Genomic DNA, 25374 nt, shown 5'->3' with positions numbered 1-25374 from the left:
TCGTTTGGGTTAAATTTTTGGACGTTAATTTGACTACCTTTCTTCAATGCAAATGACTAAAAATTTGCAGACATATGTATGCATTCGCGGGAACAATACACGAATAGTCAATAAAAAATTTTTGAAGTTATACTTCTTTAGGCGCGATTGAGAGTAAAATTTCATAATACTGCGCGCATGCGCACACAGACAGTATGGCGTTTAGTTGCTAAATCTTTCAAGTTATGTAGAAATATATCAGTGCAAGAAAAGGTGTGAAAAGGATATATTAGCGTTTTTAGTAAATATATTTGTGGGATTCGTTAAAGACAATCGTAATAAAAGTCCGTTGATATTTAACAATTTTAATTAATAAAATAGATAACTAAATTATTGATACTATTAAATTGACGAAATGTAAAAGTGTTTGTGTAATTGCGACTAAAATTTTACGAGTTCTCAAAAAAGAAAGTGTCTTTGAAATAATCGCGTTTATCTACTTAATATATGACCGGCTTGTCAATGTATAAGTACGTCTTAAACTTCGTCCTTTCGATTATTGCCAAACACAACGTCTTTCCTCAGAATCTCAAAATCGACTGACTATACAACCCCCACGCTAAAACAAATTCTCTTGCCATGAGAACCAACCTATTAAAATTGAATCAAAATATGTACCGACTTTTTCCAATAAACGAAAACCAATAAAATTAGTCCAGGCGGCTACTTATGTTTATCTTGCAACTCCGATTCCCGATACTTAAGCTAATCCGCACATGTGTTCTTATGCGTGAGACTCTTAGTTCGTTTTCGAAATAATAATTAAGAAAAATTATATATACCGGAGAATTTAAATTAAGGTAAAATATTTGCAATTCTACATATTTATTATAATTTTTGTGTCTTTGGATTTGTCTTTCTCAGGAGTAAGATGAGTAATATTAAAACATTTTATTGTATATTTATTATACTTCACACCTTGTCTGTTTGTTACCGTGAATTGTCATTAGGTACGTCCGAACCGATACAGACATAGTCGTCGTAGCGTGTTTGGTATAGCATTCGGCTAGAGATCGAGAAGTCTTGAGTTCGAATCCGGAGCAATCCTATACTTTTTTTATTTTTTTGAAAGCGGTAAGCACAAAATTAGTTTGGTGTTTAAAAAAAATAAAAGAAACTGTTTAAAGTATATTTATTTTTAAGAAATCATATAATAGAAGTATAACTTCTTACGTGCGTACAAAGTACACACACATTCTTTTTTTTTGTTTATTAATTGTTTAAATAGAAAAACGATTTTAACGGAAAATGCTTAAATTCTCTTGTTTTTTACAATGAAGAAACTTGAAACTTTTACAGATTGTAGCTAATTATATGAACTATACATAATTTTACTGTTTACGTTAATTGTTTATGTTATGCTTCATAAATAAACAATAAAGTTTCAAATTTTTTGCCGATTCCGACTACTTTTCATTTCATGTTAGTACATCATATGTTTTATACATATTTTAATAAACATGACGATATATTTTAATGTTTGAAAAGTGTTAGACTAAAAAGTAAAAAATAAAAAAATATGAAAAAAATATTTTTAAGAAACGCTTTTCTTTAGTTACGACTGACTAAAATTAAACATATTATAAAAAAAACCTCGAAGCAGCACTCAACAAATGGAAGAAAAAATGTACGAATATGGGCATACCACTAACGGACTCAACTTTGTACACGCTGTGCTTTGCGGATGACCAGGTGATCATCGCACAGGACTCTGAAGATCTTAGTTACATGATGCGAAAACTATTAGAAGAGTTTACAGAGTGGGGCCGAGAAGTGAATATGGAAAAAACTGAATACATGAGTATCGGAGGAGACCAACATAGCCTCCGAGTAGAGGAAAATCAAGAAATAAAATTATGTGAAGACTACAAATACCTGGGATTAAAGATCACAAGACGGAAAATTAGATGCAGCTATTAAGGAACGAAATATACAGGGTAGGAAAGGCATATCCTTACTAAACAGCGTACTGTGGGATAAAAATATTTCTAAGGAGAATAAAAAAAAGAATATATAACACTATAATAAAAAGCATCACAACATATGGATGCGAAGTGTGGCCCATAAAAGACAGAACAGAGAAAATGCTTAGAGCAACAGAAATGGACTTCTGGCGCCGTTCAGCGGGAATATCTAGACGCGACAGAATAACAAACGAGAGAGTCCGAGAAATCATGGGGGTTACACATACTATTGTTGACGACATCAGGACGAAACAACTCAGCTGGTACGGACACGTAAGGAGAATGCCGGAGAATAGAATACCAAGACAAATCCTCGAATGGCAACCAAGAGGAAGGCGCAGACCAGGAAGACCTAGAAGAAGTTGGAGAGAAGGAGTTGATAGAGAAATCAGGGACAGAGAACTCGAGGACGATCTATGGAATGACAGAACGAGATGGAGATTGGAAATCGGAAGACGTCGAAGAACGTTGTAAACCGATATTATATATATATAAAAAAAATCAACTAAAAACAAAACAAAAAAAAAATGAAAATATCTAACATATTCGTTAAAGAAAAGCGTGGTGCGAAAACCGTTTATTCGATGAAGACGCGCCACGCTTTTCTTTGACGAATGTATTAGATTTTTTCAATTTTTTTTATTTTTTGTTTTTTGGTTGATTTTTTTATAACATGTTTAATTTTAGTCAGTCGTAACTAAAGAAAAGCGTTTCTTAAAATATTTTTTTCATATTTTTTTATTTTGAAACAAAATATGATAAAACCATATGATGCTGCAATAGTTTTTAAAGACTCGCCTTTGTCAATTCTACCTAATGCTTTTACTTTCTTTTCCATTGTGACTACAACATATTTACGTTTTGTTGCCATTACGTAGACAAAAAACACGCAAACACAAAATCTGAATATATTTACGAATGATTACAGAACGGAAGCTAACAATACGACTGTACTACACACAATACGGTCCCAATCAATCGCAATGGTGTTGTGTTATTTAATAACAGTTATGACTAAGACTATTGTTTAAAAAAGAATTTTTTAATAGTCTTTTAGTCGTTTTTAAACAATGCTAAGACAGTTTGAAATAAATAAAGGAATACTACAGGTGTCTGTTGTTTTCGATAACACGACAATGAACGTCGTGTGCCATGAGTTATTTTTACTATCGTATATGTAGTTCAAATTACACAAATACCCATTATCTCTCAAATATTACATTACATACATTTCTATTGTTGAAATGTTTGTCTGATAAAAATCGGTCCGGGTTAGCCGGACTTCCGGGTTATCGGGTGCCGACTTATCGGGGTTCCACTGTATTGAGAATATTAAGCAGTTGATCAACCTCATTTTTAACGCTCTTGAAATTTGACAATCCTTCCATATGTTGGTCATTTTAAAGAAGTATAACTTCAAAAATAAGAAAGTGAAAAGACAGTTGATGTTTCCTTCCGATTCAGAGGCGACACACAATATCCAGATAGCGGTTTCTGCCTTACGGCATCCTTAGTGGAACAGCTTGCACACCTCTGAATCAAAACGAAACCCAACTTTCTATCAAAGTGAAATTTCAAAAATGGTTTAAAAGCCACTATTAGGACGATGCAGCGACATCTCTTAAAGAAAAGAGAAAAGTCCCATTACTCAGATTTTGAGTATTATAGTGCAAGTTACATTCAGATGGTAGTGTACGGATATAGGATAACAGTGTTGTCAATTCTACTGCCATTGTAAATTTTGCTACTTTTTTAAAATAAGCAGGGCCAAACTCAAAAAAAGTTCACAACAGTGTAGTATTTTTCCACTTTACATTCATAAATATTTCCCAGATTATAATTATTTTACAGAAGCCGGCCCATAACGTACTACATATTAAAAACTTTGACAACATTGTAGATATTTCTGCAATATAGAAAGTACATCCGTATATCTGTAACGCTGCCATCTGAATGTGAATTTCAGTAGAGGAACTTTCTTTCGGACCTTTTTCCTAGACGAATGAAAGAGGAATGTGACTGCATATTGTAGAGCCCTTTTCGCTTTCTTTATTCGTCGTCTCTTGTCAAGTTGTAAAAGTCCGAGATTAAGGATGTTACCAGAAAGGAGTTCCAATAAGAAAAGTTTAATAATTTAAATATTTATTTACTATTTTAATTTTTTTAAATCCACTAGGAGAAATTTCCTGTAGCTGGCTGTATACCATTAATTACAAGTAAAATTTAATAAAAAAAATGGCTTGGTTAAAGGTATATTAGTTTAAAAAGCCCATATAGGGCTACAAACATAGAAACAAAATGTTTTCGCTCTGTAACAAGAGCATTATCAGTGTTACAAGAACATGGTGAGCCAACCAAAAAATACAAAGGTCAAAGCCTTTCAAAAACAGACTAAAAGTCTTATATAGATGCCAACATGGCAAAATCCAAAGGATGGATAAAATTCTTATGGCTAAGGCCCTAGGGCAACATATGACTCCCACACGTGGTAAGTGGGTCAATAGGTAACATTAGGTCATTATGTTACAACAGGTGACAGGCAACTAAGAGATCTGATCTCTTAGTTGCTTGTCACCTATTGTAACAGAATGACCTAATTGTTACCTATTGACCCACTACCACGTGTGGGAGTTATATGTTGCCCTAGGGCCGTAGCCATAGGAATTTTATCCATTCTTTGGATTTTGCCATGTTGGTATCTATTTAACACTTTTAGTCTATTTTTGAAAGGCTTTGACCTTTGTATTTTTTGGTTGGCTCACCATGTTCTTGTAACACTGATGATGCTCTTGTTACAGAGCGAAAACGTTTTGTTTCTATGTTTGTAGCCCTATAGGGGCTTTTTAAACTAATATACCTTTTACCAAGCCATTTTTTTTATTAAATTTTATTTTAATTTTTATTTTAGTGGTGAATTTTGTATCTGAAGTGAGTTCTCTTTTCTCGAAAAAATATTTATAAAATGTCAAATTTTGTGGATGAACTGTTTTTTACGAAATTAAGTCTCCCTCTCTATTTATAATAAATAAGACATACAAACATTTCTAAGACGTACCTTGTAGGTACGTTATATTTGCTATTCTTCACTTGCATTTCAATTTGCTTTTTTGTAATCTCTTGTGTACCTGCCACAATTCCTACAATTAGGTTTAATTCATTTCAATTAAACATTTGTTCGCTTTCACCGCTCTAAGCTAAAAACATAACACGACAAAGTCTACACGGAGAAAAATATTGCTTACAGGTTCGAAAGAAATTTATCTGTAACATCTAGTTTTTGCTATCTTCTAGGAAGAATATCGCATTGAAAGAAAAAATCGAAACTCCGTTAAGCATTACCTGTTGATTTATTTAGCTTTTTATCATATATCAAATAAAATGTATCAGTCAAATTGAAAATTAATTTGTAAAACTGGAGATGAACTGGATATGCTTGAATTAGCAACTGCATTATATACAGAGTTGGGATAAAGTATGGAACCAAGCAAATTTTCTTTGAAACGAAAAGAACAATATTTATGAAACTTTGCATGCAAGTACAGTGACGCAAAAGGCATCTGATACCATATTTTTTTCACCGGAAATACCCTTAACTTATTTACCTTAAATGGGACACCCTGTATATTTTTGCAGATTTTAAAAGAACTTGTTATTTTTAATTCATACATACCAAGTTTGGAAGAAAAAACTATTAAAACAAGAAATAAATCTCTTTACAGTTAAAAAATAGGTTAATTTATTTACGTTAGACCAATGATATTAAAAATAAAAAAAATAATTTCAAATGTTGAAAATGTTTGCTGTTCACCTCCTGACAACGTGCAAGCCTATAAATAAACTCGTGAGTCACTTTTTGCAAGATTTCTCCACGTATTAGTTCACATTCATCAATTATTATTTGTCTCAAATCTTGCAAGCATGGTGGTCGCCTAACGTAAACACGTAATTTTAGATAACCCAAAGAAAAAAATCTAACGGGTTGAGGTCCGGAGAACAAGCGGGCCACTCTGTGAATCCTCTACGTCCAATCCATGGATTTGGAAAATTCACTTCCAAAAAATGAAAATTCACCATAACCTATTATCATTAATATTTCAATACGATCTTTTCCACTTAAATGAACCGTTTTTAATACAACTTATTTTTGTCAATTAGTTCAGTAACAGTTTTACCTACTATACTAAATTCAAATAAGTCATGCAGTGCATGTAAACAACAATTTTAGTCTACAGTATAGATGGTACTCGTTTATTTCCTATTACGTTGTATTAATACAAAAAATTATCTACAGACACTTTTTAACAAATTTTCTCTATCAAATTTGGTATGTATAAATTAAAAATAACAAGTTCTTTTAAAATCCGCAAAAATATATAGGGTGTCCCATTTAAATTAAATAAGTTAGGGGTATTTCCGGTGAAACCGGAAGTGGAATAGTAACAAAAAATATGGCAACAGATGCCTTTTGCGTCACTGTACTTGCATGCAAAGTTTCATAAATATTCTTCTTTTCCATAGTATATATGGCTATACGCTCTGAGCTTCGCTGGTGTCGCTCCTAGCGGATTATTAATGCAACTTTCACCGGTAATTTTTAAAATTATTATTTAATTGTTATCGCTTAATATTTACAACGCAAAAAAGTAATTAAATTGTAATCGATTTTTTAAAGATTTTGCTAATCATTTTAACGTTCTATTAATGAAATATTAATTTCTCACTTCGGATAATTTCACAATTATCGTGTAGATGGCGCTTTGATTAATTTATAATTACATATTACGAAATATTAAAAGCACTTAAATTTAGTATTTAAATCGTAAGTATATTTAAGGTAAAAATATACACCACAGCTTTGACCAACTAATATTATTTCCTATTAATGTTTTTAATTTCAATGTTTTAAATTAATCACTTTGACATTTATGTCAAATTTCCAGTAAAAGCTTACAGACTTGTCACTACTGGCGTTCGCGAATTTTAAATTATCCCCTCTACCTAGGAGCTCATAGCGTATAGCAATAATTATTGTTAACCTATTCTTTCAAAATAAATAAACTCAACTTATTACCTACAAAAGTGGACAAAATCACTCCCAAATACATTATTTTATGAAAAAGAAAAAAAGGTGAATGAAAGTTAAGATTGAAAACAAGGATATATAAAATAGCCAAATATTGAGCACAAATAGCAAAGATTTTAATAAAATTAGCTGTACCTATCCGAGATGGAAAGAAAATACTAATTCACGCAAGGGATGTCAAAAAGATATGGAATAAGTACTTTGAGAGTTTATTAAATAAAGAATTTGACAGAAAACCAATTGAGATAATGGAGACAGTAACAGCAATAGACAGCAAAATAACAAACGTGGAAGTAGTTCAAGCATTTCAAAAAATAAATAAAGTTTAATAGGTCTGGATCCCGCGTATGAAAAAAAAGTTGATTAATAGCAAGCTGCAAATTTGTTAATAGCTTAAAGGTGTCTAGTCGGACAAACTTTGATATATAGGAACACTGGAACAGGGGAAGTTTTAGTTGTGGAACAGGTTAAAAATTTGGAACGGTCAGACCACGAAAACGTCACATGTATTTTTTCCGACAGAACTTCCAATTGATTTGTTACCCTTTCATTAAACTCTCATGCAAAAATCAGGCTGCTATTTATCACCGAATGGGAATTATAATGAGTGGAACACGTAGAATATGTCAAATGACAGGAATTATGACAGTTGATAAATAGCAGTCTGATTTTTGCATGAGAGTTTAATGAAAAGGTAACAAATCAATTGGAAGTTCTGTCGGACAAAATACATGTGACGTTTTCGTGGTCTGACCGTTCCAAATTTTTAACCTGTTCCACAAATAAAACTTCACCTGTTCCAGTGTTCCCATATATCAAAGTTTGTCCGAGTATACATCCTTAAGCTATTAACAAATTTTCAGCTTGCTATTAATCAACTTTTTTTCATACGCGGAATCCAGACCTATAAGCGGTTGGGATAGAGAATAGATTACTAGATTATTCCTGTGAAAGTGTGGAAAGCATTAAGAGAGACAGGAACAAGTTGGATAATAGGTTTATTTAATACGATATATTTAAGTGGGACAAAAGCTAGACGAATGGAGAAGCAGTCGGTATATTAGTACTTATTTAAGAAAACAAGGTAGATATAGAATGTACAAACTATAGGGCCATAATATTACTTAGTTACATCATAAAAATATTGGAGAGAGTAAATAATAAACGGATACTTGAAGAAACCAAAATATCCGATAATCACTTTGGCTTTATGCAAGGCAGATCAACAATGGATGTATCGCTCGTTATAAAACAACTGATGGTAAAAATGTAAATACACATGAATAGAGTTCTTCTAGAGATTCTGTGGTGGGCACTCGATAAGAGAGAAGGTTCAGGTGAATATGTAAAGATGGTGAGAGACGTATGAGATGTATGAGGGAGTAGCAACTATTGTTAGGACGGGTTTAAAAGTTAGTATTACAGAATATTTAAAATGTTCATTTAAGTTCATATACTACTAATAAAATGATATCCTTGAATGGTGAAACGATTGTGAAAAGAAATAGGTAGTTTTAAGTATCTAGGATCAATATTACAGAGTAATGGAGAAAATGTGTTGTGTGACAGAAAAAGTGCAATGAAGCCGAAAAGAAAATTCTATACAACAGTCATATATGATGTATGGTTCTGACCGTTTGGCAGTTAAAAGGAAAGAGGGACAACAAATGCATTAAAAAAATCATTAAATGGGTGAGTGAAGTGACAAAAAAAATAAAATTAAGAACGAGTATATTAGGGAAAGTGTAAGGGTGGCACCAATTGATGCCCTAATGAAACAACTTGAAAATTGTTGAAAATCTCTCATCAAAAGATAAAATAATGATGTTGGAAGATCTTTTTACCTGAATTGGATAGGCAAAAGGAAATAATCTGAATACTAAAGGGTATTGAAAAACATATCAATAGAGTGGCTAAAAAAATAGTAGTAAGAATATCTCGGAACATAAATGGACACTAATTTCACAATTCAGAAGAGAGAGAAACCAACAATAACTCCCATTAAGAAAAATAGGATACCCAAATATTTAGGAACAGATTATTGTTGAAATTTGTTAAGAATATATTAAAATATGCTTTTTTATAAACAAAATATCTAACATACATACATTTAAAATTCTTCTCCAAAATCTAATATTTATGTTTTTTTTTAGCAAGAAACATTAAAAAACGCAGTTTTTGCTTCAGACAAGGTCTTTTAGTATGAAATTTGTTAAAACATGCTTTTTTTATAAACAAAATATCTAATCTAACATACATTTGAAATTCTTCTCCAAAATCCAGTATTTCTATTCTTTTTTGAGCTTACAAGAAACATTAAAAAACACAGTTTTTGCTTCAAACAGGTCCTTTAGTAGATATAAAATTCTAAAAATAAGGGCCTCTCGAGATCGGCGAAATCAGCATATATTCGAATCCTCGACGGACAGTGACCTGACACAAGTAGCAAATCCGCTTACAGTTTCTTTATACGATAAATCAAAATATCTTTGGCATATATTCTTTGGCTGAGTGAGTCCGCTTTTATCGCCATCGAATAAAACCTCCATCGAAAATTGTGAATGAACTGTAAATAGGTTTTTTGAAAAATGCGCCTTGTTATGGTCGGGTTTCGTTCGGAATGTATAAATAAAACAGTGAGAAAAAGCGTTAAGAAGGTGGTAAAGATAATAAAATGAGAGGGGTTTATGTCGCAGGTTTACAGAAGTCGTAGCGGCTCAATGTAGGATAAAAATGTAGATGATTCCGTAGGAAGTACAATAAAATATGAAGGCATGATACAGAAAATCTAGTAAATATTATACATACAAAAAATAATAGATTTGTGTTTTATGAAATGAAAGACTGTTTGTTTTAAATAAATATATACATATAAAATGGGAATTCACTATAATTACAGTTGAATATACCTACTGTTACGTTACGTGTTAGTTGCGCAAGATTGATCCTACAAGAAAAAGTCCCTTGACACAAAAAGAAGAAGTATTCAAGTTGGGAATATTCGAGATGTCATCGAACATCCAGAAATTTCGAGAGAAGTCTTGAACATCAGAAAATATAATATATAACAAGCTGAAAATGAGAGCATTATCATAACGAAAACTTTGTTTATTTACGTATTTTAATTCATAATATTGAAAATCGCTATTATGAAAAGTAGTTTAGAATTAATAATTATGTTTATTGTGCAATTATATCATTCTAATTTAAATGTTATGAACTATAAAGGTAGTTTACTCTTGATCGAAATTAATATTTTTTATATACCTCGTATAAAATTAATAAAATTTTATAAATATGATGGTTGCACCATAAATCTTAGAAAATGAAGAGCTTTTTATGAAGAATAACTTTTCTTCGTCAAATTAAAAATAAAAGACTTACAAATGAAAATGTTGTTGGTATCCGTAATTTGAGAAAAATCTTCAATTTTTTTTCCCGTTAGAAGGATGTAATTGCACATATCAGACCATAATTTTTTATACCAAACAATATGATTTCATATACTGTCGGTTCGCTAAACTCAGACAAAACTGGCTAGTGATTTTAGTCAATAATTTGCCAATTTGGCAAAAAAAAATTATTAGTAATTAGTTAATAATTGCTAAGTAATTAGTTAATAATTACTAAGTAATTAGTAATTTTGCCAATTTTGGCAAAATTCGTAAAAAACAAAAAAAAATACCTACCAAAATCACTAGCCAGTTGTGTCGAGTTTAGCGAACCGACTATATTTTAATTTCATAGCAAATGGAACAGTCCATTTATCATAAAGGGGAGGTCGTATATTCGTATAAACCTTTTTAAAGCTGTTAATAAATTATTGCTTTCAAAATGTACTAAAATTGTATTTTTGAACATCTTATTTATTTTATATAATAATTAAATTTACTATCAAATGTCATTGATGTTTTATTAATACTTAATTTAAAATTTAGTTTGACATTCACGAAGTGTCAAACTCAAATGTAAATAACCTATTATGCTTTGCTTAACAAATCGAAATTAAAAAACTAGCCTACTTAATAGCAACGATTTCAGCTGGACGTGTAGTGTGTCGGAAGAAAATAAAACGATTGGACGTCACATTTTAAACTTTGAGGTCGATTATCTCGAAAACGGTTAGAAATATCGAAATGCCGTTTTCAGATTTGGATTCAGAAGGAAAAACTACATAAGAATCCATCGATAAATCTAATCTGTGTATTGCAAGAGCGGCAACGCAATCACACACACTTTTGCGAATTTATAAACGAAATGTTTTCGTTGAAAATACGGTGTTGACATTTTTGATGAACAGTTGTATTTAAGATTTTGACGTTTAAAGTTGTTAATGTGTTGTAAAAGTTATAAAGTTATTGTAAACGAGTTTCTGTTAAATAAATTTATTTAATACAAGCGTAAAAATACGTTTCGATTTCCATTTCTGAAATGGTTCTCAAAATACAAATTGCCTAAAACAATATTTGGCTTTATATCCCAGAGTAACGTGCATATATCAAATAGCTCCTCAGCATTCATCTGTAGCTTGTTTAGACAATTTCTTTAGGAAAGCCCAGAAAATGCAATTTTTGGAGTGCTTTGTGGTTTTGAATTCGCTGATTGACTTTTTGCTCGGCGTGGCGGATAGTTATATAATAGTTATTTATGAAACAGTTCGTGAAGTATGCTTTTTGCAAACGCACGCGATGTTTAGAGCACGATCAACAGCGGAGCGAGTGCTATACATCGCGTAAGTTCGCAAAAAGTACTTGACGCACAGTTTCATACAATATTTTATTTACAATAAACAAATAAAAAAACTGTAACTCTTCGTCACTGGAATTCATTTCTATTCTACAATTTTTAGAACTTTGACATTTAAAAATTCTAACTTTTTTCAAACCACAAAACTGTCAAAACTTTTGTTGTAATTTATTGCTCACATGTCATCACCATGACAACGCGAAAGTTAAGGATATTTGATTATATGAAAGTGTGCCAAAGAACAGTGCGAAAAAGTAAATCCCATTTAAAATACATTGTTACTTTACGCACACTTTAAGTCCTTCACGCACTGCTATCAATAATGACAGTTTTCACAAACTAAAAACTTTAACATAATATGAGATAGAGTAGATAAAATATGTTTTCTTACGGAAAATAAAATCTTTCGATTTTAAATAATGTTATACAGGGTGTCCCGAAAAGATTGGTCATAAATTATACCACAGATTCTTGGGTCAAAAATAGGTTGATTGAACCTCACTTACCTACTATATACAGTAGTGCACACAAAAAAGTTACAGCCGTTTGAAGTTACAAGAAGAAAATCGATTTTTTTTCATATATCGAAAACTTAGAGAGTTTTTATTGAAAAGGACATGCGGCATTCTTATGGCAGCAACATCTTAAAAAAAATTAAAATGAAATTTGTGCACTCCCTAAAAATGTTATGGTTGATTTGTTCCTTTAAACCCCCCCCCCCAAACTTTTTTTACACAATGTTTTTAAAACTTTTTTGCCTCCTATTATTTTTTCGATAAGCCAGTGTTTATCGAAATATTTTGAATATTTGTCGAATTCACCACATATTTGTATATGGTTAAGTACGATTATAGATTATAGAAACCTGTTAATAATCTGAAAATATATTTTTTATAATTTACATTTTTAGGTACATTTTGAAAAAGAAGCCACATCTCGATAAAAGGTGACTTGTCAAAAAAAGACTAAGAGGCAAAAAAGTTTTAAAAACACTGTGTTTAACTAATGGTACCACAATAATAGTTTAATTGGAACGTACACAAACATTTGGGGGGTTTAAAGGAACAAAACCCCCATAGAATCTTTATGGAAATATATTATTAAAAAAGAAGCCGCATCTCGATAAAAACTGGCTTATCGAAAAAATACTAAGAGGCAAAGATGTTTTAAAAACGTTGTGTTTAACTAATGGTACCACAATAATGAATTAATTCGAACGTACACAATAGTTTGGGGGGGTTTAAGGGAACAAAACCCCCATAAAATTTTTATGTTGTGGACAAACTTCACTATAATTTTGTTTTAAGACCTGCATGAATGATACATGTCCATTTTCAATAAAATATCTCTAATAGTTTTCGGTATGTTATGAAAAAAAATAAATTTTCATTTTGTAACTTTAAAGGGCTGTAACTTTTTTTATGGGGGCATTTGTATTAAGGTAAGTTAGGTTCAATCGAACTATTTTTGACCCCAGAATGTATGGTATAATTTATGACCAATCTTTTCGGGACACCCTGTATAGTATTTGATAATTATATTTTCCTACTAATCCAAATAAAAAAGATCGTAGAAAAAGTATAGTATTCTACTCGCATGTAATGCGACTCGTGTCGCAAACTTCATCATCGTGAGTAATAGCACTCATTACATGCTCGTTAAATAATATACTATTTTCTACGCGAAATATAAAGGCTGTAAATTATTTTTAAATGGCAAAAAACATTTAAAGGAGATACTCCTTTTTTGCACTTTTTTCTCATTTATTGTTATTTTTTAAACACTAAACATTAAATTTTCAATTTCTAACTAGTCAACTATTATATAAAATTGAAAAACAAAATTTTTTCCTTCTATGTATAAATTTTTTGTAGGAGTAGTATTAGGTATTGGGCCCATACTTAAAAAATATATTAAATCCCTCATCAAATAATCCTGCAAAAATCAGCTGTGAGGGTATAAATTTTATGATTCTTTATGATGTGTGGAGTCATAAATGATTTTGTAGCAGGATTATTTGATAAAAATACTTTTAAGTGTAGGCCTAAGGTCTATATCTATCGGGCTAAGTTAAGCTCGAGGACTTTTTAACCTAGCCCTAGAATACGTCTTTAAAACTACAAATTGGTCAACATATGGCATCAACGAATGACCTCAGTTAAGTTAAACCGCCTTAGTCGTGATTATAGCGAGCACATTCGAGGAACTGCCAATTATGATGGAGGAACTCGCAGGTCACACTGTTACACAAAAATAATAACGTTGAAACGCCCAATACAACATTGGAGACCTTACGAAGGCAAACGACCAAGAGGAAGACCTCAGATGAGATTGGTAGATATTATAAAAAGAAGAGCCGGAACAAATTGAAAGTATGTTGCTCAAAATAGCGATCCATGGAAGGAGTTGGGAGAGGCCTGTTCAAACATGGACGATAGAAGGCTAAGAAGAAGAAGAAGAATGTCACTCGAGTTATAGGCGAAAATATGGGCACAAAAAGCTTAGATTTTTTTTGCAGGTTTTGTTAATAAAAAATTAAGCACAAGGTTTGTGATTAAAGCATATCGTGATTATTAATACAAGGTACATCCTGAAGTGATTTCAGCAAAAACAAGCTGAAAATGCGAGCATTATCATAACGAAAACTTTGTTTATTTACGTATTTTAATTCATATTATGGAAAATTGCTATCATGAAAAGTTGTTTAGAATTGAAAAATTATGTTTTAATGTGCAATTACACTTACTTGTATAAAATTAATAAAATTTGATATAGATGGTACATTATAAATTTTAGACCATGAAGAGCTTTTTATGAAGAATAGCTTTTCTTCGTCAAATTAAAAATAAAAGAGTTATAAATGAAAATGATGTTGGTATCCATAATTTGAGAAAAATCTTCAAATATCTTGTTCCATTAGAAGGATGTAATTGCATATACAGTATGTCCCTGTAAGTTGTATCCATATGGAAAACTTTTTTATTATTAATTTTACGAAAAAAAGTTATTCTTCATAAAAAGCTCTGCATGGTCCAAAACCTAAGATTCAACCATCAGATATCAAATTTTATGAATATTATACGAGGTATGTCAAAAAGTTTGAATTTCACTCAAGAGTAAAGTAGCTTTATTTTTCACAGTATTGAAAATTGCTATTATGAAAAGTTGTTTGGAATTAAAAACTATATTCTAATATGCAATTACATCCTTCTAATTGAAAAAAATTTTTTTTGAAAAATTATGAATAACTAACAATATTTTCAGTAATTTTAATTCTAATAACTCTTTTATTATTAATTTTACGAAAAAAGTGATTCTTAATAGAAAGTTCTGCATGGTCTAAAATACTCTAAAACCTAAAATACAACCATCTTATGTCAATTTTATACGAGGTATGTCAAAAAAGATAAATTTAGATCAAAAGTAAAGTACCTTTATAGTTCAAAATATTTCAATTAGAAGGATGTAATTACATACTGAAACATGGTTTTTAATTCTTAATAACTTTTTATAATAACAATTTTCGATATTGTGAAAAATAAAGGTATTTTACTCTTGAGCCAAATTCATATTTTTTGACATACTTTGTATAAAATTGATAAAATTTGACATAAGATGGTTGTATTTTAGGTTTCAGACCATGCAGAACTTTTTATTAAGAATCACTTTTTTTCGTCAAATTAATAATAAAAGAGTTATCAGAGTTGAAATAACTGAAAATAATTTGTTATCCATAATTTTTCAAAAAAAAATTTTCAATTAAAAGGATGTAATTGCATACTAGAATATAGTTTTTAATTCCAAACAACTTTTCATAATAGCAATTTTCAATATTGTGAAAAATACAGCTATCTACTTTACTCTTGAGTGAAATTCAAACTTTTTGACATACCTCGTATAATATTCATAAAATTTGATATCTGATGGTTGAATCGTAGGTTTTGGACCATGTAGAGCTTTTTATGAGGAATAACTTTTTTTCGTAAAATGAATAATAAAAAAAGTTTTCCATATGGATACAACTTACAGCCACATTTTATAGAGCCTGTGAAATGTCGTATAATCCGTGTAAAATATTAAAATACAGTAAGAGCCACCATTCTAGACACATAGGAAAATTGAGCTATTACAGTCCTGGGCATTTCACTTGTTGCAATATTTATTATTATGTCAAGTGACGTTTAGAACGTCAAAAAATGTATAGAAACTGAATATTAACAAATACGCTAGACTATAATACATACAACTCTTGACATTTCCTATTAATTTTGTGGAAGCAAACAAAATAGCGCCATCTTGTGATATGAGTTATAACCACAAACTATGCATTTAAAAGAAAGGTATTTTTATAGGATTAAATCAAAATACAATTTTAGTTGTGAGCTATTTTCTTTAATTTCATATTCTTACTTGTTAATTTATATAATTTTTCCTTTTTACTATCGTTAATTTTATTTACATACGCTTTTATTAAAAGATCAAAATATTTATCTATAAAAGTTTTGTGACAATTTGTAGGTACATATGCAGGGGCGGTTTCTCCATTGGTTCACTTGTGCAGTGAACACCCAATCAAATTTCATTAAAATACATATTTTTAAAAATCTCATAAATATCATTAAAATATTTTTTCTTAAATCTCATAAATATCATAGTATCATTAAAATATAACTGTATTTATTAATCACATAATTTGTTTGCACAACACCGCTACGCTAGATGCACGTGGTAAGTGCAGAATTCAAATTGAACCCAGCCACTATACAGTAACCCTATAGAAGAACGAGAGCTCTTAAATCCGTGAACCAGGAATTCTCCTATCTTAAAACATTGACCATTTGTGCACTGCACACAGAGACCGGGGCGAAGCGTTTCGATTCACAGTTTGGCATTTTCTGTTGTGGGATTTTATTAAATACAATATTGGTAGGTAGTTTTTTTAGGATGGTGGAGCCTTATTCCGTGAAGTTTATAAAAGAAAATGCAAATAGTTTTGAAAATCGACTTCTTATAAAAAGAATGGACTAACTTGGCCGGAGATAAACTTGGTACAAGAATGTGCAATAAGAAACAAAAAGTTTAAACATCGTTTTAAAGTTGAATAATATAGAAAAACTTAGTGATTATGTGGGTGTGATAAACTACATTCTTTATTTTGTTTTCCATGTTTAGTATTTTTAAAGAATAAAACTATAATTTCAATCTCGGTCTTTGGATGCCGTTAAAATAAACGGATTTTAAACAGTTTTGACAAAGCCATTTCATTATTCGTAACTTCTGCCTCCACCTTCACCACCGAAGAAGCGCCATCATTCAGTAGATATCATATTCTGCACAAAACAAAAAAAGTGTGTGACATCCTGACTAATCGGGTCAAAGATAGGTTTCATTTTACAGAACATCTTTTGGCGAGGCCCCAAAAATTTTTCTCCTGCGGCGCTTACTCACCGTTTGTATAATTACATTCTTTAATTGAACACCCTCCTTAAATTACCACGAGCCGCCACTGTACATATGTAACTAAATCCATTTTGGAGAGTAAGTAACATTTTAATTTTAAATTATATTTAACATTTTCAACACTCTCTTGTATATAATTTTGAAAATACCTTTTTAATACAGTCGAACCCGCTTATTAGAATACCGGTTATAAGAATATTTCGGTTTAAGGAATACAAATTTGAGGTTCCGAAAGGTTTTTACTAGCTATCAATGATCGGTTATTAGAATATCCTTGTTATAGGAATAGTTTTACTTGGCACGAAGGCTATTCCAATAAGCGGGTTTGACTGTATATCATTAATTTTATCTGAAGCTCCCTTTATAAGTTACACCTAAATTTCACACTATCGCTATCAAGTGTATCCTTAACCTTAATAATAGAAAATAAATTTTCTGTACAGTCTGGGGTTAGCCTTCTTGTAAAAAGAAATTGCAGCTACACACCCTCTCATCGGGGTGAATGGAGGCAAAGTAATACACTTTTTAGTTAATTTTGTTGCCATCCTAGGTATTTGCCGAGAATCCATTTTACCGAACCTATTAAGACGTTTTGTGTAAAAATACAAACACAATTTACCAAGATTAGCTAATTAATTATTCAAAAATAAACAAAATTAAATTTGTATGTTTAGGTTGAAAAAACGTAGTTCAACTCAAGCCGGCAGAGGCGCTAGTGGCAACGTGCTTCCAGTTTTCTGTGGGAGTTAGATGTACATATTATAGTCTAATGCAGGGGTGGGCAAAAGCCGGCCCGCGGGCCGGATCCGGCCCTTTTGCTTACTTTATCCGGCCCATTGAGAAATCCCGCAAGCAATTTTTTTAAGAGCGTAATGCATTCATTTTTTTCGAATCTTGAGAAAACTAATAAGTATTTTTGAAAAATTTAAACGCAGAATGAAATATTACATTATTACCGAGGGCCGAAAGTCCCTGAAAACTTCTATAATGTTTATCACAGAGGTGAAAAAAAAAGAGAAAATTTAGTGTGATTTTTAATTTCAAATTATATCTTTCTCCTTTTAATGATGCTCAAAAGTTCTCTGTTCCTTTTCCATTCTGTGCAACGCCATTTCGTTCGTAATATGATCGTTCCATAGTATTTTCATAATTCACCTAAAAAGCCACATCTCAAAAGCTTGCAGCTTTTTCATTAAGTCAGCATTAACAATCCAATAAAGAAGAAGAGAGTGGTCATAACATTTTTATTATTATCCCGGTTTTTTATAGCGTTCTCCGTCTTCCGGGTGCCAGTTTCCAGTTTCGTCCATCGTTGCATTCGTCAGGGTGAAGGTTCCTTTCCGACATTGCCCTCTGTATGCCGCCTAGCCAGGATTGTTTCGGCGTTCCTCACTTCCTTCTTTCCCTTGGCGCCCATTTTAAAATTTGTTTTGGCAGCTTGTCGTCGTCCATTGACGTCGTACATGACCATACCATGTCTCCTTTGAATTTTGTCTATAATGGTTGACTTGACATAACATTTTAACATCCGATATTAGATTTGCAGATTGAATCTTTGGTTACTCAGAAATTTCTTCATCTTCAAAAAGGCTGCTCTTGATTACTCTATTCTTGATCAAATTTTTGAAGTTTATTTTTTATCTGGATCCTTGTTATGGCTTAATATAATGGATCATTTTAAAAATTTTGTAATTTTACTGGGAACAAATTGTTAGCATGTACATACACACCAGAAAGACAATTTATTATTATTAACAGTCAAATGTCTTTCTCCAAATGCTTTAAAATGATACTATAGTATTTTTGTCAAAAAAATTTCTTGAGCAGAGAAAAACCTCCACCAAAAACATTAGCGTACATACTGGGTATAGTCCTCCGGCCCGGGAGACAATTCGAAAATTTCATTTGGGCCCGCGCTTAAAAGTATTTGCCCACTCTTGGTCTAATGTATTTGATATTAACATAGAAAATTGACAAACAATAGATTAGCTCTATTAAATCCAGCTAATTTTGACGCTTATAGTTGTCATCTTGTTAAAGTTTTAAAGTATTGTACTATTCTTGGTGTTTGAATAAAATTATTTTAAAATAGAGTAATAATACTATTATAATATCTAATGTATTTTTGGTATCGAAAAACAATTATTTTGAATAGTTTCTTGACAGAAACATGACAGGGATGAAAGTCACATCCGAGAACGGACCGGATTAGCCCATAAGCATAGCAATTAGGTACCTACCCATGTGTCTAGTACGGTGGCTCTTACTGTATACGGATTATACAACATATGACAGAAGCTCGAAACAAATGACTGTGAATGAAAGGCCCTATTGATGAAGTGTAGTAAAGTGTTTTGAATCGTAAACAATAGATGGAAATGGAAGTCCATTTGTCATTAGGTACACCCATTAAAGGGGAGGCCGTATACTCATACAAACCTTTTTACAGTTGTTGTTAATAAATTATTGCTTTCAAAATATACTCAAATTGTATTTTTAAACATCTTATTTATTTTATATAATAATTAAATTCACTATCAAATGTCATTTATATTTTATTAATACCTAATTTAAAATTTAGTTTGACATTCACGAAGTATCAAACTCAAATGTAAATAACCTATGCTTTGCTTAATAAATTCAGATTTAAACTAGCCTACTTACTACCAACGATTTCAGTTCACGTTTCGTGTGTCGGCAGAAAATAAAAGGATTGTGAAGTCACATTTTAGACTTTCAGGTCGGTTATCTCAAAGACGGTTAGAGATATCGAAATGCCGTTTTCAGATTTGGATTCAGAAGACAAAACTGCATGAGATTCCATCAGTAAATCGGTTTTAAGTATTTCAGAATCGGCGACGCACGAACGAACAGACTTTGCGAATTTATAAACAAAAAGTTTTCGTTGAAAATAGACTACATACTATGGAAATTGTCCAATTCAAAGCAGATCCCGCCTATACTAGCTGAAGTTATGGACACTCTGTATAAAATAATGAGAACAAAAAGATAAACCATAAAAAATATTTTCCTAGTTAGTACTTATTGTAAATAATAAGTATAATAAGTTCGTTCGAAGGTCGCTCTCGATATATTTTTAAATAAATCGAATTAGAAATAACATTTAACCGTGCTACGAATCATTTACCCTTTTAATGGTACATTGTTGCTAATTAGATATGCATTTAGTAGACCGTGATCAAACGAGTAAAATATCTATAGCTTTGCTTTGTTTCAGAAATAAGCAGACGCTGCTGGTGACAACCAAGACGGAAGAGGTGTATCACACCTCCGATAGATAGAAATAAGGTTGGTATTTTTAAGACAACCATCTCAAATGTCCAAGCTATTGTTATTGAAATTTGAAGCAGGATGCGTTTTCCAACGCTTAACTGTACTTTTTAAAGTAATATACAGCGTGTTTTAGTTTTAGATCCAGATAACTGTGGTTTATTGATTATTTAAAAAAAATGTTTTCTGTACATTAATGCGTGGTTAGACAGTATGTGCTTACATTGTGAACGGCTTTATATACTACAGCGAACTATACACAACACACTTTTTTAGCTTCGCCTTCTTCTTTCTTTACATCCACAATTTTGATTTTTAACTGACGAAATATTATCTCTATGGAAGATTGCCTCTCCATCTCTCTTGCAATCTGCCGATACTTCTAACTCTTGGTGATTAGTCCTTTGTTATTTAAATGCCTATTGTGTATACCATTCTATCGATATTTGCTATATTTCATTCTTTTTTCTATTTAGTATCCACTCGTTTACACCCTGGTACATTACATTTTGTTCTGATCTCGCCACCCCTTATTTGGTCTTTCAGTGTATTTCCTGTAATTCTTCTGAGTATTCTCATGTCCAACCTGTATTGAGTATTGATGGCCAACCTCAATAGAGAAGACACTTAGAAGAAAGACATATAATCGGTTTGGGAAATTTTGAAACTGGCCGTTAGTATAGGTAGCCGCACTTGATAGGTCGACGTTGATAGAGGTTTCACTGTACATAATATTGATCTTAACAATTTCTCTAAATCAAATAACGAACAAGTTATTTAACATAATAAAATTCTTTATTCCTAATAGAGTTGCAGTATTTTTGTAAGTACCTACCAAACAAATAACTCTTTGTTACTTCCTATTATTTTTACTACTCACTCACCTTTCACTCAAAAGTATGAACGTTTTACGTTCATACTTTTATCAAATATTAGTTCGATTTTCCTCGCAAGATTAACTTCAAAATTAAATTCCATTAGATACCTTAGTAAAAAAAGATAATAACTAAAGTCAATAATAAACAAAGCTCTTCAAAATAACATCATAGAATCCAATCAAGTTCTATCAGAGAATAATGTGTTTAACCTAGATGTGTACTTTTCTCAGATCGGACTTCGTCTCCAGAACCGGCCTAAGGCGAGTGGAGATACTTATTAACACAAAATTGAATTTATATTAGAAGACAGTAAATATCGCTTTTTTTTTCACAATAACCTACAAATCAGCTATACTTCTAAATACACTCAGGTGCAAAAAAATCGATGCACACCTGAGAGAAGAAAACAGATTTTCAGAGATGCAACTAGATTGAGCATGAATTTAAGGAAAAACATTAATTGCAAATAAGAAGTACAATTTATGCGAAAAAATTATTTCTTTATAATAACATACTTATGGCATTATTCGAAAGTTGATAGTTTTCGAGGTAAAAGCATTTTAAAATTGAAAAATACGAAAAATGACGATTTTCAAGGCTTAATAACTTGGTTAAAAGTTATTACCATGAAAGTCAGAAAGTGACTAAATCCAAGTTTAAAGCCCCCCTACAAGATCCTGAAGAAATTTTTGTCATTGTTTGATTACTAAGCTGTTATTTTTAAGTTATAATAATGCGCGCCATGTACGTATTAGGCGGCCGTCCATGATGAGTGCGAAAGAGATGCCATTCAGGCACTCCAATGGCGCATCTCTCTCGCACTCACATTTACAGCCGCGTCAATACGATCTTACGCTCATTATCAATAAATAAAAATAACAGCTTAGTAACAAATTAATGACACAAAATTTCTTCAGGATCATGAAGGGGAGGCTTTAAATTTAATTTAGTCACTTTCTGACTTTCATAACAGCCGAGTTATTAAGTCTTAAAATGGCCATTTTCGCGTTTTTCAAATTTTAAATTGCCTATAACTCGAACAAGATCAACAGTAGAAAAAAATTACAAGAGACCTTTTCTGTCCAGAATGGTCCGGAAAATCTAAAAAAATATATTGAATTTTGCAATTTGATTAAAAAAAAATTGTTAAAAAAAGTTGGACCACTTTTCGCGTGGGCGACTTCTTGAATCTTATTCTGGGATGTCTCACGAATGTGATTATGCAAAAAAATCTCATGGGAATATTTCTTCCAACGAACCCGCTGTTTTCGCCTTGTCTACATCCTTTTATTATTTCTGATTCTATTCCATCTTTTCCTCCAGCTTTTCCATTTTTAATTATTTTGTCATATCTTGTTCTATTTTTTTCTTGTGCTTGATGTGTCATTTGAGTTCAGGGTTATGTATGCGTCTTATTTCCGGACTTTTACCTTCTTGTGTGGTGTATATTGTATCTCGTTATTTTCATCTTTCGATATATTTCTGCCCTCTTTTCTTTATTTGTCAAATAAATATTTTTCCCGTTTTCTGATAGCAGTGGAATGTATTTTGAGTTAAATAAATTAGATACATTCTTCTTTTTGTGTCAATTAATTGAATTTAATAAATTTGAACACCCTGTATAAATAATTATGTTAATATTTATATTACTGAATGGAGAATTGAATAACATTTCAAATTAGCTATCAAACGAGCGATCTCTTTAAAAAAAATCATCGATTACGTCATCACCAGATGGATGACGTCACTATTTAGTATGATAATGATGCCAAAAAATCATAAGTTAAAAATAAAACATGACCTGTTTCGGGATTTGTTTCCAAAATGGCCCATTTCCGAAAAAATGAATTAATTCCAACCTTTACGTGCTCAATAATATTGCGTGTTTAGTTCTGCTTCAGTTACTACTTTTACTTATTTTATCGTCATCTCTAGCTCTTGTGAATGTTTTTTTTGTTATAATTTGTTTCATAATGACAAACTTGTCCTTATTACCCATGCATCTTCTGAATCCGTATTAGTCTTTTTCTACGGTGGCATCTGTAATGTAATCTAATGTAATCTTTAATATATTGTTAAAAACTTTAGAGCAGCTTATTTGCATTCCGTGTTTGTCTGGCTGACGATATTATTTTTATAGATTACACATATACACATCATTGTACTCTTCTGACAGACAAACTATGCTATTTAAAACTTTGGAAATGTGTGATATCCAAGAAATCATGAATATTAGAACTATTTAATTATTTTTTTAAAACCAATATTTATTTTCAGCAATACAACTTATTTTCTGTTCCATCTTTTAATCTTTTTTTCCAAATTTAGATACATCTTGCTTCAATCTAAAAAAAACCGTAATTAAATCTCCGTCCTTTCCAAACAGAAATTCGAAAAGTTGTGAAAGTATGTCATCATACCCCTACGCCTACGTAACTGTGGAGAGGTTTTGGCGATTCGTATTTCGTGGCCCATTTTACAACACTCGTCAAGATTAAAGGATAACTTCAAATGATTGAATTTAAACTTTAGAGTACAGTTTATAATATAGGAAAGCTGTTTCTAGATTGTTAGAGATTTTGAAGTTGGAGAAACATCAAGACAAATTCTGACGGTTATTAAACGAAGCCGAGGAAAAACCTATTTCAGATTTTAAAGCCCCACAGGAAGAAGGCCCTTACACTCAACGAAAAATGTACGTAATATCAATAAAAATGTTAATTCAGACAATAAACGCAATACTTAAAATTTGTCCAATTCTTGGTTTTATTGGGACAACAAAACGATGTTCATCAATTCATTATTTTCGTTCGTTGAGCCAATGTATTACGTTTATTGAATGGACGAACATTCATTATGTATACCATAATATCACTTTATTGGTATTACGAACTCTGTTCACTGAGTCAACGAACACTATTTATTGATATTACGAACTCTGTTCATTGAGTCAACGGACACTATTTATTGAAACAACAACGTCGTTAATTGACCGACGAAGACTATTCGTTGTGTCAATAACAGTGGTATTTCTCCTAACGTATTTCGTTTAGTTCTACAATTATTTCCGTTTATTGTTACAATTAATTCCGTTCATTCCCACAATAAATACAGTTTTTCTTACAAGCAATTCTATTCATTCTTAAAATCAGTTTCGTTCATTCCTACTATGAACGTATTTTATATTAATAATTACTGAATGCAATAGCCCAATGTATGATATTAATTGATTAATAATAATTTTTTAAATCCCCCTTTTTTGTCCTTAACCTAAAGGACTTTACACTGTGTGATTTTTCATATGATTTCACTTATACAGTGTACTGGAATAAGTGTTACACTCCCCCACCCCCTTATTAACTTATTTATTTTTAGCACATAAACAAAACGCTCGGACAGGTCGATTTTTAAAATAATTAAAGTATATTATAACATCAATGTTTCGAACTTTACACGGTCCCTCTTCAGGTGACAGGCGCGGCGTAACTTTAATTTTTTTTAATGGGAAAGTACGTCATGTGACAGCTTATTTAAAAGCGTTTGAAATAGTGATTCCAAAAATGTATAACACTTTAATCCCTTTTGAGAGCGCAGGTGCAAAATTTCGATCGAATTCTTTTTAAACGCATTCATTTTCTTTGGAATTCTGAGAAAACTAATAAGTATTTTTGAAAAATTTAAACGCAGAATAAAATATTACATTATTACCGAGGGCAGAAAGTCCCTTAGAATAAACAAAAAGTTTCTGTTGAATGGTATGCCTATTTGAAATTAATAATCATACTAAATTTTTTCTTTTCCACCCCTGTGACTTATTAAAATAATTATTATAGAGGTTCTCAGGGACTTCAGACCCTCGATAATACTGTAATATTTTATTTTGCATTTAAATTTTCAAAAATAATAATTAGTT

The 25374-nt window shown here is 31.3% G+C and overlaps 1 protein-coding gene across 1 annotated transcript in view; it reads left to right on the top strand.

Moving 5' to 3' along the window:
* LOC114325575 (class A basic helix-loop-helix protein 15-like) overlaps window positions 1-25374 on the top strand; it is a 313876-nt gene that overhangs the window by 67190 nt on the left and 221312 nt on the right. The window contains exon 2 of the mRNA XM_050647400.1: window positions 20531-20601. The gene's annotated coding sequence lies outside the window, so the exon portion shown is untranslated. The remainder of the gene's footprint in view (window positions 1-20530; window positions 20602-25374) is intronic.

Source organism: Diabrotica virgifera, chromosome 3 (genome assembly GCF_917563875.1).
Source record: "Diabrotica virgifera virgifera chromosome 3, PGI_DIABVI_V3a".
In the NCBI taxonomy this organism is placed as follows: domain Eukaryota; kingdom Metazoa; phylum Arthropoda; class Insecta; order Coleoptera; family Chrysomelidae; genus Diabrotica; species Diabrotica virgifera.
This window is presented reverse-complemented; position numbering and strand designations above follow the sequence as displayed.